We start from the raw sequence: 19,821 nt of genomic DNA on the forward strand, positions 1-19,821 counted from the left end.
GATGGAGCAACAGGAACTCACCCCATTGTGCAGATTTGGACTGGCGACCTTTCGATCAACCAGCCCAGCAGCTCAGCACTTAAAACCACTGCACCACCTGCATCCCACTTCTAAGGATAGAATTGTACCTTTAGTGGTCTGATTAAACAAAAAAATGGTCTGAATTTGCACAGGATTATTCCCTAAATAAATTATAAAGGACAAATGTACTACCCAGGTAGGGTCTAAATTTCAATAATGAAAATAAATTCAATCTGTAACTTGAAAGTTGTTGGAGGTCAAGAAACAGTACAGTTTTCTTTTCAAAATAACTGACCACATACACCATATGCATCAAAATTAAAATGCTAATTATTTTGATAGAACAGATAATTATATATTTAGTGTACATTCTGCTCTTTTTAATGTGCTTTGAGCTCGGCTTTTATTAATACCTACAGCTATTTTATCTAATGTTGTGGAAGCTGTACTAGAAAAGCTTTTACCCTTAAAGACAGCCTAAAACATGTTCTAAATACATACAGAAGTTTTAATCAGCTTTCTTCCCTAGTCACCTATTCAGAAGAATCAGACAAAATATTATAATAGCAAAGTTTAGATTTTGCCTTCCACAATTCCGCTGAGTTAATCTCTTATTTAGAAAGGGATATACCTGCCCAAACACTACTATTCCCCTTTGGGGTCTTGTTGTTCAACAACCAATAGAAGAACTGAGAGAAGGAAGAAATCAGACAAGACACATATACCGGAAGGTGGGGAGTTAAAGTGGGCCTGAGAATGTAGCTAAAAGTGAGTCTAGAAAGATTAAAGTTTGTTGCTCTAGGATAAAGAATGAGTTACTGATGTTGAAAAAGCAAAAACAAATAGTACTTAAAATATATAGACAACTAAATTAAGGTCTTAGCAGACACCTCAGTTCCTGCACTAATTCTACTGGACTGTTTTGAATGGATGAGCTACCTAGCAAAAATTTCTCTCCCTTTATCTACTACTACTAATTCCTTATCCTGACTTTCAGCAAGCTATTTTACAAACACGTTCTATATACCCTAATGACTCTCTCACGGAATATAGGGAGTCCCCAAGTTACAAGCGTCAAAGTTATAAATAACCTGTACTTACAGTCATAAAACCTATTCATTTTTTTAAACCACTGCAGGAAATCACCATGGAGAGATGAAGCAACAGGGGAGAGGGAGGGCCTCCAAAGCATCACCAAAGAGAGGAAGTGAAAGGGAAGGGAAGCCTCCAAAGCGTTCTTCCAAAATGGTAATAGGTTTTAAATAATGACTAAAACTGAGGTTTGAATGACTAAAAATCATGATGCACTCACATAGGAAGCCTCTTGAAGGAAAACTGCTATTTCCTGTTTTTCACTCCAGTGATGAGTTCTTTTAGGGAAAAAACCCTACTGTAGTTTAAATATGATTAAGATTTTTTTCATCTATTGTCCTCTCAGTCTCAACAAAGGCCCAAAGGTGCCATACAGAAACAAATTATGAAACCAAGTTGAGGAAACAAATTTAAGTTGTACACTATTTTACATACAAGAAGGTTTAACATTGAAAAGTCAAAATGTGTATTTTTTTCAGTCATTTATTTTCAACTGGAAAAGCAAACTATGTATTTGGTTTGCTGAGGAACTAATGTAATGAAGTGTTCATTGGTAAGAAGAGATATTATTAAATACATATACAGTCTGCAGATATTTAACAAAATGATACATAAATGCAAATCCTTGATCTATTCAACTAAGCAAAATAAAATATTTTTTATATGAAAACACAGTAACACTGGTTGGCAGAGCAGCAGAGGCTGGGAGAGTGTGCAGAGGGTGGGCAGGCAAAGGCAAGGTAGGAGCTGGGCGGGGGGGGCGGGGGGGGGACAGGAGCAGCAGAAAGGGAGGGAGGCAGGACCAGAGAGGCCCAGGAGGAAACAGAGGGGTGAGGCTAGCAGCCTCTGAGGCTTATAAAGCCGCACTCAAACATGGTAGTTTATTTCTTCTTCCTGTTCCATGCCACCTCCTTTTCATAATTATCCATGTCAAATCCAGGTTGCCATGTTCTCCAGATTCAGCAACATAAGGGATGCGTGTAGCTTCCTTCAAACCACCATGACTTGTTCCTGGGTGGTTTTGGATACAGGTTCAGATAACACAGCATCCCATACCAGGAGCTCATAATTATTTTACTGTGGCTTTCTTTTCTCTCCCTGCTTGTGCAAACCCAGTTAAAGAGCAAGGCCTTTTATACAGTAATCACCAGATTGTGGAGTTTCCTCAAATAAGTGATTCAACTTTAGAGAAGGAGTTTTTGTGTTTTTACATTCAGAATTTTCAGAAAAAGTTTAAGGACTTTACTCTGTAGAAAAGAATGATGCCATTAATTAGTTTAACTGGATAAGATCAGGAACTGACTGTATAAATTTGTCTCTCTGAGTGTGTTCACACATGCGTGAGAAATACACATACCTATGGAATGTTTTATGTATGCACAATTACAGGTGTCAGAAACAGGTTCTATAGCTAGCTACAACAATCAGATAATCTTAATATTATAAATTATCTGAATTCCATGTTTATTTAAATCATTGTTTAAATCATCCTGTAACTTGACTTAAAGCACTTTGCCTTAAAAATCTACCACTTTCACTGAATTCCTTCTCCCTTTCTGCCCTGCCGCATACATCGAATTACTGGGAAAAAAGAGTAAGATTTTTCTGTTTAATTTCTGAGTTACAAGCTGCAATGCTCAGACTCACATACACTTATTTGAAAAAGGTAAAGCATAACATAAAGAAAAAAAGCAAAACACTCCACCTTAATAATGTTTCAATTTAGATCAAAACCAAGTTTGTACAAAATCCATGAGTGGGTTTTTCCCTGTACCTACATAAACCCAACATCCTAGTAGCAACCTAGAGTAAGATCACAGTAAAACATAGGTGAAAAGCATGTGAAATTCATAATATAAACCAAGTTTGAAAGCATATGATTTTAACAAGTTTTACCAGTAAATGAAAAAAGCTACTATAGAAAGGAGACTACCGCCCCCTGGAGTAAAGATTAAATATAACTTAGCCTATTTCAACAGGGCCAATCATCCCAGCTTTGCTTGCTAATTACTACAGAACAATTTCCTCCAATATATTTAAAAATCTGATCTTAAAATCAATAAATTTTGCTTTTAATTATTGCTTACTCTAATAACAGAAATTATGACTGTTCTCTGACAATATGTCTAGAGAATCCTGAAATTCAAGGCAATCAGCAAATGAATGCACCAAAAGTGCACATAGTTAAACTAGAAATTCCCCTGGAAACAGAGAAAAGCTGTAGAATTTGATTAAAGGCTTCCCAAAGAATATTTATTAAACTTTGGTAAAAGTCTCAAAAAAGGTATCTAAGGAAAATATACTATATGCAAAAAAAAAAAAAAAAAATCAATGTTCCTATTTTCCCCCACTAACCAAAGCAGGTGCCTTTTTTAAAAGACAGAAGAAATGAACTTCTCATTTTTCTGTCTCCCTTCCCCACCCTCCAATTGGTTAGGCCAATTACAGAACATGTAAGGAGCAAGGGGGTTAAGTACTACAAGAAAGGTAAGGAAATTCTGCTTTGGTATAATTTCATCTCTCACCAGCAAGCCAAATCAGTTTGACTTGGTTTGCACATAACAATGAGTTCAGTCTGAATATGGTCTGATACTAATTCATGGGTTGCTATGAGAGAATCCTGCACTATGGTTTAGCAATGGTGTATTAACAATGATCAACCCAGAGTTCACAAGTCATGGCTCTCTTCCTGGGTAGTTCATAGTTAAAAACCCGTATTTGAACCATGGTGCAGGGTCTGCATTAAACAACAACTTGTGATTCAGCAGCAACTTATTATTCAATCAATAATCTGGGGCCACTGTACCAGGTTCTTTTCCATCTTTTGCCTTCCTTCCATCTCCAGCAATCACTCTACAAAAGATCCAAGCCTATAGGACATTTTTGGGTTGAGAAGGGTCGTGAAGGCTGAGTTTGGTTTTAGAAGGATTGCCAAGGTTGGGGTTTGGGAAACCATGGCACAGATCTTCACTTAAAAATATGTAAATGATTCCAGAAACAGAAGAATTCTTGCATCTCCTTATGCACACTCGTCTTCATGATTTTAAAACTGACCAGAAGAAACATTCACTTAGACAGGCCTGTATCTGTCATTTCATTCCAGCTAAATTCTCAAGGTTTCAGGAGGCATGAAGAAGGGGAGCCTATCAAAGATCAAGGATGAATGTTCTGGGTAGATCTTTTGGCTAGTGTGCCAATCTGTAAACTTATACAAACTAACCCAAGGAAAATCCTTGTTAAAGCATATCTTTAAATGGAAAGAGCTGCTTGAAGCAATGAGGAAGTAGTATTTCTGTTACACACATTCCTGGGAATGATGACATATGCTAACAAATTCAATCATTGTATTTTCAGAAATTTTAGGAAACTAGAGAAATGAGTCATTTCTACATAAATATTTTTCCCAAGCCAGCTCAATAAATTCTATAAATTGAATGATGTTCAATTTATAAAACAGTAGTATATGGTCAAGCCACATGGTGGCACAACACAAAAGGAAAAGAGCATTTGAAACTAAAGGCAGAAAGATTAATGATCTACCTAAATGGGAAGGAAAAAGAACTTGTAGATTTCATGCACAGGAGGAGAGGATCATGTCTTTCCTCTGCCTGTACGTGCCTCATTCATCCTCAGCACTTTCCTCTCAACCAGATACTAGGAAACTCCATTTAGAGAAAATTAAATAGAATGAAGAAAAGAGCAGAGAACAATTTAGTGAAAAGGCACAGGGCAGCATTTGTATTAGTAAGAATTTGTTCTACAAGAATGGAATGACACAAAGGTCATTGATTCACCTGTATATTTTTTTAAAAATATTTTATGAAAATATAAAGAACAAAATTTAAATATTTGTTTAGCTTTATGAAATAGAAACTCTGCAGACAAAAGTATGAAACCTCAGGACAATGGGCCAAATCTGACCTTCCTAAGATCCTGGCTGAACCCTCCAAGTTTTCCTAAGGGCCCACTCACCCTTTTTTCCAACCATTGATATATTTGGTAGTTTTTTCAGTTTTTGTATAGCTTTTTCCTTGACCTAGAAAGTTGAATTCTCTCTCCTAAGGCTTAGCTGGTTATAAAAACTTTAACCAAAATATGTGGGTGTTTTTGACATATTGTCCCTTTCCCTTTTTTGTGCTCTGCCCATCATCGAAATGCACCCCTTGAGAGCATCTCCAAAACAGACTTTGGCCTTTGGATTACAAGAGGTTCCACAACCCAATATAGAATCATAGCACAGTAGAGTTAAAAGGAGACAGTGGAGCCACCAGATCCAACCCCCTCCTCACTGCTGTCCAGATGCTGTCCAGCTGCATCTTGAATGCAACAGTGGGGGAAAGCCCACAACTTCCCTAAATAATTGGTTCCATTGCCATATTAATCTAATACACAGTTCTTCCTGATATTGAAAGCCAGAATCTGGCTTCCTATAACTTCAGTCCATTACTCCATGTCCTGCTCCCTGTAATGATTGAGAAGATGTCCTGGTGTGACCACTTTTCATGTATTTTAAGAGTGAGAGATCGCACTGCACAAGTCCCTTTTCCTTCCAGGTCCAATGCACACACCCTTTCAGATAAGGACTTAACCAACTTCCAATCTGAAAAGCTAACAGAAACAGAGAAACAGAGTGAGTCAGAAGGGGTTTCCCAGGTCATCTAATCTGACCCCCAGCTCCAGCCAACTCCAGTCATGACAGGCCTACCATGTCCGTGCCCAGCCTATCCTTGAATGCCCTCACCAATGGGGCTTCAACCAACTCCCATGGAAACCCATTCCAAACCCTAGGGGTCCTAACTGTCAGGAAGTATTTCCTGGCATCCAAATTGAACTTTGGTTCCCTGAGCTTTGCTCCACTGGAAAGTGTCCTACCCTCCTCTGCAGGGGAAAACAGCTCCACCCACCTCTGTATGACACCCCCTCACATACCTGTATGTTGCCAACCGATCCCCTTGGAGTTTCCTCTTCTCCAGGCTGAAAAGACCCAGTCTTGCCTCATACAGCTTCCCCTGCAAACTGGCGACCATCCTTGTGGCCTTACACTGCACTGACTCTAACCTGGCTATATCGTTCCTGTAATGTGGATCCCAGAACTGAACACAATACTCCAGTTGCAGGCACATCATAGTAGTTTAGAGTGGCAGTAGGACCTCTCTTAATCTAGCAGCCATGCTTCTGGCTATGCATCCAAAGGCGGCATTCACCCTCTTGACCACCATGTCACACTGCTGACTCATGTTTAGCCTGCTGTTGACCAGTACCCCAAGATTCCTTTCACAAGTGCTGCTCTCCAGCCACTTATCCCCTAACCTATACTTATGACACCCATTCCTATGGCAAGTGCAAGACCTTGCACGTATCCACATTGAACACCATCCTGTTGTCCTCTGCCCACTTCCATAGTCTGTCCAGATACTTTGGAGCACCTGCTGCTCAGTTGTGGCCACCACCCCCTTTTTAGTATTGTCTGTGAATTTGATCAGTAACACTGTTTTAAATTCTTTATTGAAAAAAGAATGTTGAGCTGCCTGTACATGGTATAGTTACAAAAGAACCTAGATTGGCCTTTAAATAAATCTATGACTTATACACCTCCCTTACTTTTATCTTGAAATCACAAATATGAGAGAGGAAATGATATCACTTTCACAGCATGGATTTAATAGACTTTAAAACAGATAAAGGTAAAAATCACCACAAGCAAGCCCTAATTTTTAAAACAGAAAGCTGCAAGGTTGATATAAAAATGTGACATTTATGTGAATACCTAAAATACATGTCAAGATTTACAAACATCTGGTGTCCACCAGGATTTTTGTTCTCCAAATCCAGGATTCTCGACCATTTGTTACCATGCCTAGAGCTGAATGAGAGCTGAATTCCAACCTGTATGGTATCAGATCAGTGTGCCAAACAAAGATAAATTTGCTTCTGATCAATGTAAAAGCAAGCTCCAGCTGTCCAGCTTCATATTCTAAATGGTTCCGAAAATCATTGTCAAAATAAAACCCAACCGTTAATTCAATTTTATCGGGGGAAAAAAATCATGTCTGGGCAAAACCTATTAGTGAAAGTACTATTATTGCACAAGTAAAATGGTGAAAGTAAAAAGCTGTTTTTATTAAGTTCTGGCATATTTCTAGATAGCTTATGATTCCCATATAGAAGCCTTGTACACTTCCTATATAACAAATCCACGTGCAGATACTTTTCCATGCATATTGTTTTAGCATCTGATGGACGACAAAAGAAATGTAACTTGTATTTTTGAATTTGTTATAAGTCACTTAGGAAACTTTTTGGCCAGAAATAACTTAGCCTAACCTGTCTCACAAGAGTCTGTAGGGATAAAAATTGAGATGAGGAAGAGGATTATGTAAGCTGCTTTGAGTTCCTCGAAAAAAGGTTAGGATGTAAACAAACTTTCTTGATAAGGAATACAGAAACACAATTCTGTTTAAGTAATCACTAGATGTGTGAGACCCAAACCTATGAAACTGTGGCTCAGATAACAGGCTACATTTGAGCTACATTAATTCTTCATTTAGAACACTTAAACATGCATAGTGATTAAGAGTGCAGGACTGGGACCCAGGCAACCTGGGTTCTGGTTCCCACTCAGCCATGGAGTTCACTGAATGACTTTGAGCCACTCAGAGACTCTCAGCCCAACTCACCTCACAGGCTTGTTGTTGTGAGGGTAAGATTGAGAGGAGAATAATGTAACCTGCCTTGAGTTTCTTCGAAAGAAAAAGGTGGCATGTAAATATAATAATACATTATGTGCCCTTAACTCTCTCAGGATCTGTGCTATTCTGGGGCTCCATCTATTGGCCAGAACCAGAATGACCACCTCAGTACTCACAGGATTGTTCCCAGGCCCTGCTGGAGCTCTCAGTCACCCGGTGAGTACCAGCTGAGAGCCCTGGAGAAAGGGATATATAAAAGTAAGCTGTTTCCTCCAAAATCTTGTCACAGCAACACAGATCTTTGTTTACCGTAGTGCCTGTATATTGCCTGTTTCTGCCCTTCTGTCTCACTTCAACAATGCAGATTTTCCTCCTAGTTGCAATGTACCTCAGCTTCTGCACCTTGCCTGACCTTTGCTGCATTTGCTTCCTGCCTTACTTTTCTTGCTTGGTATTGCCGGTTTTCTTGTTAGCTGCAGCATGTTCCAACTCCTGTATCTTGCCTGGCCCTTGCTGGAACACATTCCTTGCCCTTGGTTGCTAACTCACAACATGCCTGCCATACCTTCACTGCTCCCAAACCCTGCCCAGTTATTCTACATGCCTACCTGCACCCGTTTTCTCAGTCCTTGACCTTTGGCTTATTATTTATTAGATCAATATCCTGCCTTTTCTTCTTACAAAGAGCTCAAAGTGGTTTATACAATTCTCCTCCTGCTCTCAATTTTATCCCCACAACAATAAACCTGTGAGGTAGGTTAGGCTGTAATTGGCTCAAAGTCACCCAGTTGGTTCCATGGCTGAGCAGGCACTAGAACCCAGATTGCTTGAGTCCCAGTCCCATGCTCTTAACCGCTACAAACTGCTACACTGGTTTGTTCATCACCGCATCTTTGTCTTGTCCTAATACATACTTCCAGTTTCTGACCATGAGCTATTATCTGACTATGAAATGGACTTACTGCTATTGGACTTTGGTTTCTGTACTGTCTTGAGTTCTGTTGCCCTGATTCTGGAGCCTCTGACTTGTTTCCTGCCATTCACATCCCAGTCTGTGACAATCCCAATCCTCCATTTTAAAAGCTTATGTAACTGCAGTTACGTAGGTTCCTTAGTACCCATCTTTTTAGATTGTAAAAATTTAACAAAACAAAATAAAAAGGAAGTTACAGCTATGATGATTTGAATATATAAATTTCAATGAATGCATATTGTATATATGAAAATAAAACTTTCCAAGCAGTATACAGAAACTTCAACAAAGCAGACCAAATTCCATGTAAGAAATCATTTCCAGTTTGTTTCTTTATCCCACCCATTCAAAAGTTAAAAGTTATGTCAATTCATTCCATTCAGGAAGTGAAGGTTTATCTTAGCAATGTTCTCATATCAGAGTTTTTTAGTTGTTCAAAGGGCACAGAGAATCCATTTGTGCTAACTGTAGATCACTTATTTTATTTACTACATTTATTTATTGCCCCTTAGCCAACAAGGCTCTCTGGGCAGTTTACAATAAAATACAGTAAGATAAACAATACATAAATAAAGCAAATAATAAAAAAAATACATTCCTATAATTATCCTTGACCCCACCAAAGGTCCTGGTGCCTGAACCCACATCAAACTGGTGCCAAACAGATGATGCCCTGTGCCACCACCCTTCAGCATCACCCAAGGGCGGTGCCCTGTGCATTTGCCAACTGAAGAAATATGGCTGTTGGCAAAGCCACTTGAGAAGAAACATTAAAAAGTGTGGCAATGTGAAGTTTATCCATATAATAACCTCAACCTTGAAAAAGCCAACTATTGGGCATTGCTAAAACATAGGGTTACAATAAGCATTAGCTATATTATCAATGATGTGGGGCAAAAAAAAACAAAACAAAACAAAACAAAACAAATACTGCTGGGTTTATTCATAGTTCTCTGGGCTGAGATAGCACAACCAATCATGTGACATAGGTTATATATTAGAAAAATCATAAATTATGAAGAATTATTATATTTTTCAACTTTGTAATTATTATAAAGAAAATTATGTCTCCTCTGGTTCTCTCTCCCACCGCACCAAGCAGACATGTAGCACATATCCCATAAAAAGGACAGGAAATAATCTAGGAGGGATGGGAATGAGGTCTAATCAAAATTATATGAATACCCATAAAATTTAATCAGTCTAATTTTTGAGGGATAACTATCAGTTTCACTTTCTACTTCTATGTATACATTTTTGTCCTCATTATAGATTGCTAAAACCTGAGGATTTGCCCAGATTGAAACAAGCTTTCTAATCTTTCACACAATAGTTTATTTCTTGATGTAGTGTACTGTCAAATTTTGATTTATTTCCTTTGCATTATGAAGATGATGGAGGAATCTGAAGAAGGATGCAAGAAAAAGAAGTAGGCAGAAAACAAAAGAGGCCTTGCTTCCATGTTGCACGAGGAAAACGTTTGGCAGAATCTCAGAAACTGGCATTCCTGGACCAAATAACGATGTTCTGTATCCTGCAACATTTGAAAGTACCTTCACACCATTACTTGTTTGTAATCAATTCAAATGCAGCCTCATTTAAATTTCTGTCTTTGAATCTTGAATCCAGCAGCATGAATTTAATTACAACAGCATTCTTCATGTTTCTTAATATAATCTTTCACTTTAGTTTCTTTGGTACTTGTAAATGGAAACAGACTTGAATTTTCAAAAACAGTTTGTACCTTGGCCATTTGGTAGGAATTTTCAACCAAAATGCAGTTCTTGATTCTCTTGCAATAACTGCTGAAGAAACTGGTTTTAGGAGCTTCAAGGAGTTCTGCAGTTGAATTCATAAGTCATCCTAATCAATTATAATGTTCCTACCACTCCTGGGTATTTCAAGATCTTCAGCTACCATTGTTTCTTGATGAGCAGGTCTCTCCCTCATTCCTCTGCTTTCCCACAGACTCAGATGAGAGTTCAGAAGTGTAGTCCTTTTATTAAAGCTTAACAGAGCATAAATAAATACAAATCAAAGCAGCATTCTCCCTGAGATGCGGGAGAAGCATCAGTCTATGCGAAGAACTGAATACAAACTGAAACTTCCCCTCTTGCCCCCCCTTTCAGAAAAGCATCTAATTCCACCATCAGGGTAGTTCCTGCTGCTTAAGGATTAGATGGTGGAAAAATCATACATTCATAAATTGGTCCATTTGTTTCACCTGCCATTCCCTGACAGGGTTAAGGAATTCTTTCTCCACCATCTCCCTACCCAGCTTTGAAATGCTTCTTCCTTTTCCCAAGGCAGAATAGTTCTCACACCCTGCTTGAGAATCTTCACTAGGTAACCTTAAAACTGCCAGCTCATCTACCCATCTCTACCTCACCACCTTCTCCTTATAATCAGACTAATCTATTTGTACAAAGTACAAGACCTTGGCCACTCAGTACAGGTTTTTTTTGGGGGGGGGGTAAAGTTTCAAAGAGCACCATTCTGCTCCATGAAGTTGCATTACAGAGCTTCAGTTTCATTATTCAATCCATTGCATTTATTTCTTCTTGCTTCTTCTTGAAGAATGCCACTACAATACAACTTTAATGTGCTTTATAACTTTTGCTCATATATAGATCTTTTAGAGGGTGTACAGTTAAACTTCATGATATCATGAAGAAACAAATTTAGTCCATGGCATACATATTCAATTGCAATAGTATGTGGATACTTATCGAATGCTATTTTCATATCTTGTATTTTAAGTCCACAAAACTAATACTTTACCATCCTCATGTAGGACTTTACACATTTTACTCTGCAGCATGTCTATTCTCCCATTTCAAAGCATCTGAAAATAAACAGGCTGATGTGGTATCACAACAGTTATGATTCCTTTCCCTTTCGCATCTGATCATCCATCCATATGTATTGCAAGACACAATGCATCATCAAAACTTCCTTGCAGATTCCATTATGCATCCACATTGACTGTAAAGGAAGATACCTCAAAGAATGTCTGCTCACAAAAATGTGTGATCCCCTTAGTAATCTAAAAACTTCTTGTCAGTAGGTGTTTTCCATTATTAACAATGGGATTCCAAAAGAATACATTGCTCATGCAAGAGCTTGCATATTTTTTTTCTCATCTTCAGGTGTCAACTTGTCTGTAAGTGAATATACTTAGGGGGGTTTTGGATGAGTGGGGGGATGTGGTTCTTTTTAATGTTTGTTTACTTGAAGATGCACCTTGCTGATGGAAAAGCTCTTTATGATGATGCTGGTGTCATAGAAGGAACAGAAAGAGGATTTCTGGAATGAGAACAACGGGAAAGCCTGCTTACACTTCTGCATGGTCCTCCTCACTCAGATTCATGGTTTTTTTCCACCTACAGTTCACTTCTTACATAACACAAAGATATCTTTTGACATCCCAGTATTAGCTGGAAATGCTTCTTTCCCCTCAGAAGAACTTGCAGTGTGAAAATGTGTCCATATGCTAGATGCTGGTCTCATCATTTTGCTGAGGGAAATAAAGATAAAACACTAAGTCATGGTGGTGGGGTTGGGTGGCTTGAAAGCATTAGATTAATTGGAATTAAATTTACATAAAGGTTGTGAAGATAAAGTAATACAATTTAAATATGGTTCAACTTTCTGAATTCAGATAAATTTAAACTCTTACCTTTCAAGTAAGTTTACTTTCAGCTCCTTTTTGTTGTTTTATACCTGCTCCCAATCCTGTGATGCCTTGTCAAGAAGACAGAAACAGATCTTCCACATATATAGCAAGAAGAGGAAGCCCAAAAGCAAAGAAAAAGCTTAAACATTCTTCCTTCTCTTGTGACAATGGTAGTACCCCAAGAGGCTTGCATTATTTGCAATCTTAGTTTACAAGCTAGGATTTGCTTGCCCTTGGTGCAAAAGCAATTCAATAGTGTGATACTGTGCACATTCTTACAGATATATATATCTCGAAAACATTTTGGGGCATTAAATATATAAAAATGACAGTGGTGTGTATCACTCTGATATTTCATAAGCTGAAATAAAATTTCTTTATTTTTGCTACGTAAGATGTGCCAGAATTTTATCAGGACACTCACCATTTCCCAAGAGATTCATTATTAACAGTTTAAGAAAAGTCAAACATTTTACAATTCCTAACACAGTTGCACAATTGAGTAAATGTCAGTTTATCTATAGATTTGTTGAATTTTTAAGAAAAATTATTTTAGGAAATTTGGCCCCATGAAAGAGCTGCACTAGCACCCCACTCAACATAGGAATCTCCTGTAACTTCATTCATATTAAAATATGAATGAATGAAGCAGAAATACATAATATAAATACTTCCTTATCGTGCCCATCATAGCAGCTTTTCATTTTACATCATAAAAATGATTCAACTTTATTTCTTTCCATTCTTTCCAAAATTTAGCTATGTCAAAATGATAGAAGAAAGAGTCTTATTTCAGCTAGCGTTGATCACAATTAAGTCCCGCTAATTTCTATTAGACATGTGCACTTAACTGTAGATGCATGGATACTGCAGTGTCAAATAGATTTCATTTGGGAAGAAGAATGAAAATTGAACTATTATGTATAAGTGAAAGCTTTAGAATAGCACAGTGAAAGACAAAAACTTTCTGTAAACAGACTGTAGACTTGAAAAAAAATCCACATAATTTAAACATGAGACTTACATAGATATTATCAACTTGCAAAATATATTTGGGGGAATCTTTCACCCATGCTTTTAAGCATATTATGGTTATTATAGGGTTTATGGGTTAATATATTATAAAGCAGATATTATAGATACTTAGAGCAAAACATGCTTGCTACTAGGCTTACAAACAGTAGGAGTACTTCTAGGGCAAGGGCACTGATATATGATCAGCTGGAACAGAGGCTCATATAAGTGACTGACAACTCAGAGATTATATTAATGAGGATTATACAAATGACAAGAATGGTTACATTGCTGCCATGCAATGTATAGAGAACCAAGATGACTGCGCTAGACATTTGGATGAATACAGAATATTCTCAAAGATTTTTGTCAGATACTAATGAAATACTGTACTAGAATCTAGTATGTTGTGGAATCAGTTGTCAAATTATGAACATTAGTAAAATTTACCTAATTGTTTCTTTCCCTCACAAATAAAACAGAAGTATCAATACCAGTAGAAACCAATTTGCATTTTTCTAGGATTACAAGCTTTTCACCAGGTACTGTTTAGTTCTGAGGATATTTTATCGCTGAAGCATTACAGACAGCCAACCTACTGCAGCTGTATACTTCATTAGTCAAACATTATTCAGTGTCAGGGGACTTCACAACCACAGCTTCTAAGTAAACATCGGCGAATGGGGCGGCATAGAAGCCTCCTAAATAAATAAATAAATAAAATAAACATGCCTCTGAATAGCATAAAAAGCACCAGAGTGCACAACTTTTTCAGGTCTTGAAGCTTCCACGGAATGGCAAGTCAGGAATTTATATCCCCGCCCCCCAAGCCATCTGTATGATGATGTATTCTCCACCCACATGCCCCATGAACCTAATACAATGTACACATCAATATCCCTAAAATGCTAGAAAGTATAGAATGAATAAAAGTACAAAACTATTAGCAAAGGAATAAATAAAACAGTCATAAAAATTTAGTATCATAGAATAGTACTGCTGAAAGGAGCCAATGAGGTCATTAGGTCCAAACTTCCTGCTCAATGTAGACTCCAAACTAAGGAGAGAACTAGGGTTTCCAAAATGGAATTTTGGAGATCTTTCCATGGTACCAAAAGGATAGCAATGCAGGTGCCAGGAAACCCCTTTGGGGAGGGCATTCCTTAAGTGGGGTGACAAGTGAGAAGGCCTTGTCTCTTGCAGCAATCTTCTATATGGATTGAAATACCCATTTCTATTAGGGACACAAGCCAGGAAGGGCTAACAATTAAATTGTCAACTGTATTGCAGTGCATATACCCTAACTACTAAGACTAATAAGACTGATGTTTAATATGACAACATTATGATGGTAAACAAAAATATTCAAGGTGGCTAACAATATAAAACAGAAAGATGATAAAATAAATTAGTCTGAAAGTTTTAAAAAAATCTATAAAAACATTACCAAAACTTACTTGAAAAAGCCTACATAAAGAAGTGCATCTTAGCTGTTCATCAAAAGACAAGCAACAGCCAGACTTTCTTTGGCAGAGAAATCTAGAGTACTGGCACCATTATGAAAAGGCCCTGTCCCTTGTACACTATTCACCTTAGTTGAGACAGTGGGCACAATGCATCTCTAAAGATAATCTCAAATGTCAGGACAATTAATATAAGTGCAGACAATTCATTAGGGACTCAAGTCCCAAACCATTTAAAATTTTAGCAGGCATAATTAGCACATTAAAGTGACCTTGGGAACAAATTAGTAACCAGTGGCAGCTAGTATAAAATTACTGTTTTTATCTACCCACTCTAAACAGTATCCTTGTATTTAAATTATAGTTCAATTGAAATTTGAGAACCCTTTTCAAAATTAATCCCACATGAAAAGTATTATAATTAACCAATTGGGAAGCAACTAGAATTTTGACAACTGAGGCAGGTCCAACTTCTTAAGGAAAGTAAGCAGTTCATGCAACAGCCAAACCTGACCTGGATCCAGGAGTATCAAACTGAGATCATGACTCCAGCAGAAACAGGCTGAACACCTATTCCTAGATCACAAGAACCTTCAAGGTATAGTATTTGTATCTTGTCTGGATTAACCTTCAATTTTTCTATCCTTATTCACTCTAGAACATCTAAATCCTAGTATAGAATTTCTGTCATCTCCCAAAGATCACAAGTTGAAAAAGGAGATAGCACTCCAGGAGAAAAAAGCATAGTTTCAACCCCTTGTCCATTTTCATGCCAAGGTCATTCAGCAGGGTTTCAGACTCAGAACTGGCAGAAAGCCAGATTGAAACACATCTAAATAATCATTCATCCAAGAATACCTGGACTCAGGCCACACTATGTGCTTGAGCACTTTGCCAAGATATGTTATGTTTGAAAGAGGACAACAGTTGTGAAAACCAGTCGGGTCAGGGACATTTTATTTAGGACAGTTCTTTTAAGACATTTTCTTACAAACCACTATGATCATACTTTCTTTTAAAGGAAACATTTACTGTAAATAAAAGTTAACTTTCCCCACTTGGTCTTGTACTATAAGGGAAATACAGAAGAAAGGCAAGGTTATTAAGGTTCAACGGGCAGTTTAGTGAACCTTCCCACTGTTCAAAAGCCAAGGTTGTTTGTTAAAGACAAGTCAAGCCCTATGTCTTTCAGCTTGTTAGGAAGATGCCTTGAAGGTGCCTTTCCCAACTTTTCTGGAAATAAGGGACGCTTTTGCTGTGAGAACAAAATGGTTTACCTTAATGAAGAAACGTCATGCCCTCTTTGTCTCAGGAAAATGGGTGGGATGGGTTACAGCTTGCGTATTGATAGACTTACAACAGTAGAAGAGAGGACCTTTACAAAATCCATGGCAAGAGACACTGTCTTTTGTCCTTGGCTCGGGGAGAGGAATTGACACTTCACTCACCCAGGCAAATTTGGAGGCACATGGAGAATCCCCTGGCCTATTCAGGGAACCAATATCAGCATAGATAAAGGAAAGCATAAGCATTCTTTGGCTTCTTTATGCCCTGCATCCATATTTCATCATTGTATTCCATAAACTATATATCATCTTTGACACAGGTGGTTTCTTTTCTTCCATTTTTCTTGAACCTGAGGCACCTTGGCTAGTTCAGGCCCCTGGGGGTAAAATAGTCATAGTAAGCAAAAATGCCTTGAGAAGGAGAAGAAATAGAATTACTGTTGTGGTATCACAGTCAATAGTTTTTAATATTTAGTCGTGCCACTGTCAATTTAGCACACATACATAAGCATGCAAACATAAGCACACACATGCACACACAGCTGGAACCTATCTCACTACCTGACTTTTGGGGTTCCCGTCCTGTACAGCTATTAAAATCTGATCCCTTGTTGCATAATCAAACCACAATTAAACACTACGCATCGGCAGCATGTTTGTTCTTACAATTCATTCCTAGTTTTGCTACCTATTCATGCAAATTGTTGTTATCCACTTGTCTTGGCTAGGGGAAAAAAAGTTTATCAAAACAGTGCAACCACTGATTCTAGTATATTCACTTATCAATTACATTAAATCATTGTGAAAAGTTTAATAGGGATACCAAGAGGTAGACATGAGACTGAACAGCTTGAAAAGTACTATGCATAGCCTGACATTGCATGGTAGCTATAAGAAACAGCCTTCATGATGACTGAGGTAAGAAATAATTATTAATAGATGTATGAACCATAACAATGTGGAAGACTTAAAGGTACTAATAGCTATTAAATCTTGTTTTGCTATTAGCTTGAATTCTACCATCAACTAAGGATTAGGTAGTGAAACACCTACACTGCCTCTCTTCTTTCATGCACAAGATGTCAAAACTAAAGAAATTGTGGTTATTATGCTATGCTTCATGACAGCAAACCTTGCTTTTGAAACCACTGTTTAAACAAACACCAGTTTGCCAAGTTTGGCCTTCACAGTGCTTTTTAAAAACTGGGCATGAAAGTTTCTACTATCCCCTTCTGATGTGCAGAAAGGGGAGGGAGATGAGAAGGAAGCACACAAACACAACCTTAAAAACAACTTATCCAAGTAGCAAAAAATTATGATCTCTGGTGAAGAATGAACCAAGTCCTTGGTGATGGAAAATCCAAACAGTTAAAAATACTACCAGCAAAACAGCATACGAAACCATTCTGTATTTTAGAAGTAATGGTACATATCCTAATAATACTTGAGAACAGGTGTTCTGTTAGAGAGATCAAAAATAGATCTTAAAATGTTTAAAAACAGTACAGGAGACATGTCATTACACCTTTTTAAAGGAGTTCATGGTCTTATTCCATCCTTGTAATGATCTCTCAGTACAAAAAATATTAAAGGCACAGTGGCTCAATTCAGTCTATGGTTTAATATTTCATCTCCTTTTATATTCTCATGCATACACAGCGAGAAGACTGAAAGCTTCTGTTTTCATTTCTGAATAACATCAAAACATTAAACTGTCACTGATCTTAACTGTGGTTAGTTATCAAAGCAGCATCTGAAACAAAGGTCTAATCCAGGTTTGCTCAAACTGAATACTTTAAAAATAAATCACAGTTGCCCAAGTTCAGACATAAAGGCCAGGTCTGCAAAATCACAGGACAAAAGAAGCCATAGTAGCTTCTTTTCCCAGTTCCCTGCATGCTGCTTACATTTCACACTATTTGCCTAATTACACTAACAGCATGCAGCTTCTTGTGTCATCCAAACCCAAACAGGTGCATAGCACAGGTGGCTTTGAAACCACCAAAGGACGTCTAGCTTGTTGTAGGGATCTGGTGTGATTTCAAATATACCTTGCCGAGTTCATGAGAAGTGACAATGCTAACTAGGCAAATCATGTGTCACACAATAGGCATGTTCAAGAGAGGAGAAAATAAGGCACTGTGGGTTTCAATGTCTTCCAACCTATCCCCTGTATTTCTTAACATCTACCTAAAGCGTCATCTTCTCCTGTGCAGGCACAAAAATAATCCGTAGCAATCCTTTTCTTGGGCGCCCCCACCAAATGAACTGAGGTAGGTAGCTAGCAGGAGAAGGGCCTATTCTTTAATGGTTTTAAGAGCTAGAGGAATAACGTCTATGCACTTCATGTTCTCACTAAGTGCACTCAGTGCATTTTATATGATTAACCAGCACAGACTGAGAATGAAAAATTGGTAACTCTATGAAAACACAAAGTGAAGTGGCCATACAATTGCTCCGCCATATTGAGTTGACCCTATTTCTATTAACACCACTATCAAAAACATTTTTGTCGCCCTTATGGAGGCAAGTAAGACTAGGCTGAACTAAAAGGTGATGAAGCAATCACAAAACTGCTACATCATATGCCTGATTCTGACTGGGTCTACCCAGTCTATATTCTCAAGAAGCCAATCTAATTTATATGGATTTACTGTCAAGCAAAATGGAATTTGTCTCAACATACTTCTGATGTATGAAAGCTTGACATATGGAAATAAACTGCTGCTTCACATTATGATAAACTTCTAATTCCATGCTAAACAAGAATGTAGTTTACTCTTCAGCAACAGCTCCCATCAGTATTTATATTATAGGGATTTTTAGCCAAGCAGAGATCAGAATTGGCTAAGAAGCTCTAGTCCCCATTTTTCTCTTATATAAAAACATATTTCCTTATGCACCAAAGGAATCTGGAACAAAACAATCATAAGCAAATATAGTAAAACACAATGAAGCACATTAATTACACACTATCTTATACCAATAGTAAAAACAAAACATCCACAAATAAACAAGTTCAATAAGAAAGTAGCAAAATAAAACAAAATTAGCAGTAGTGATAAGAACACATACTCTTTCTTCATAAGACACCATAAAGATGGAAACAAAGAAAAGCATACAATCTTTCACTAATTGTAGCCACAGGTTCAGAGTCTTTACAGCCCCCCCAGTCAGACAAAAAGGAGCACGTTGGGGATTACCTGCATACTGATTGTACCAACTGATATCTCCAGATAGCATTTCTCAGAGGTTTCATATATTTAAAAGTTTGACACAGAACCAGGGTGAATAAAAATCAATTATTTAAAAATAATTAAAAATTGATTTATTTAAATCAGATTTATTTAAAGTGGATTTTTTTAATAAAGTGCTTTTGAGGAAAAATCTATCTAAAAATAGTTTTCTATTTCAGATACATAATAGTCCAAAAGTTGTTTATCATGAAATAAGGATGTGTTTTTAATTATGTAGCATGAGGCTGTATATGCAGTGTTTAAATTGTTTGGTAAATGAATTTCATTAATCCATTCACAATGTCATGCTCTTCCAGAAGATCTGTAAGATTATTGGGCAATTTTTCTAGCTAGAAGATATTATCACAGAT

The 19,821-nt window shown here is 37.5% G+C and overlaps 1 protein-coding gene and 1 long non-coding RNA gene across 4 annotated transcripts in view; both read right to left on the bottom strand.

Moving 5' to 3' along the window:
- The window catches only part of ANKRD28 (ankyrin repeat domain 28), a 94,973-nt gene that overhangs the window by 63,563 nt on the left and 11,589 nt on the right, over positions 1–19,821 (bottom strand). The gene's annotated exons all lie outside the window — the stretch shown is intronic.
- Positions 9,692–19,548, bottom strand: LOC123033840. The gene is made up of 2 exons (XR_006416655.1): positions 12,455–19,548; positions 9,692–12,292 (listed from the first exon to the last, which is right to left on the bottom strand). It is a non-coding gene; the product is annotated as an uncharacterized LOC123033840 (long non-coding RNA).

Source organism: Varanus komodoensis, unplaced genomic scaffold (assembly GCF_004798865.1).
Source record: "Varanus komodoensis strain SLA01 unplaced genomic scaffold, ASM479886v1 scaffold68, whole genome shotgun sequence".
In the NCBI taxonomy this organism is placed as follows: Eukaryota; Metazoa; Chordata; class Lepidosauria; order Squamata; family Varanidae; genus Varanus; species Varanus komodoensis.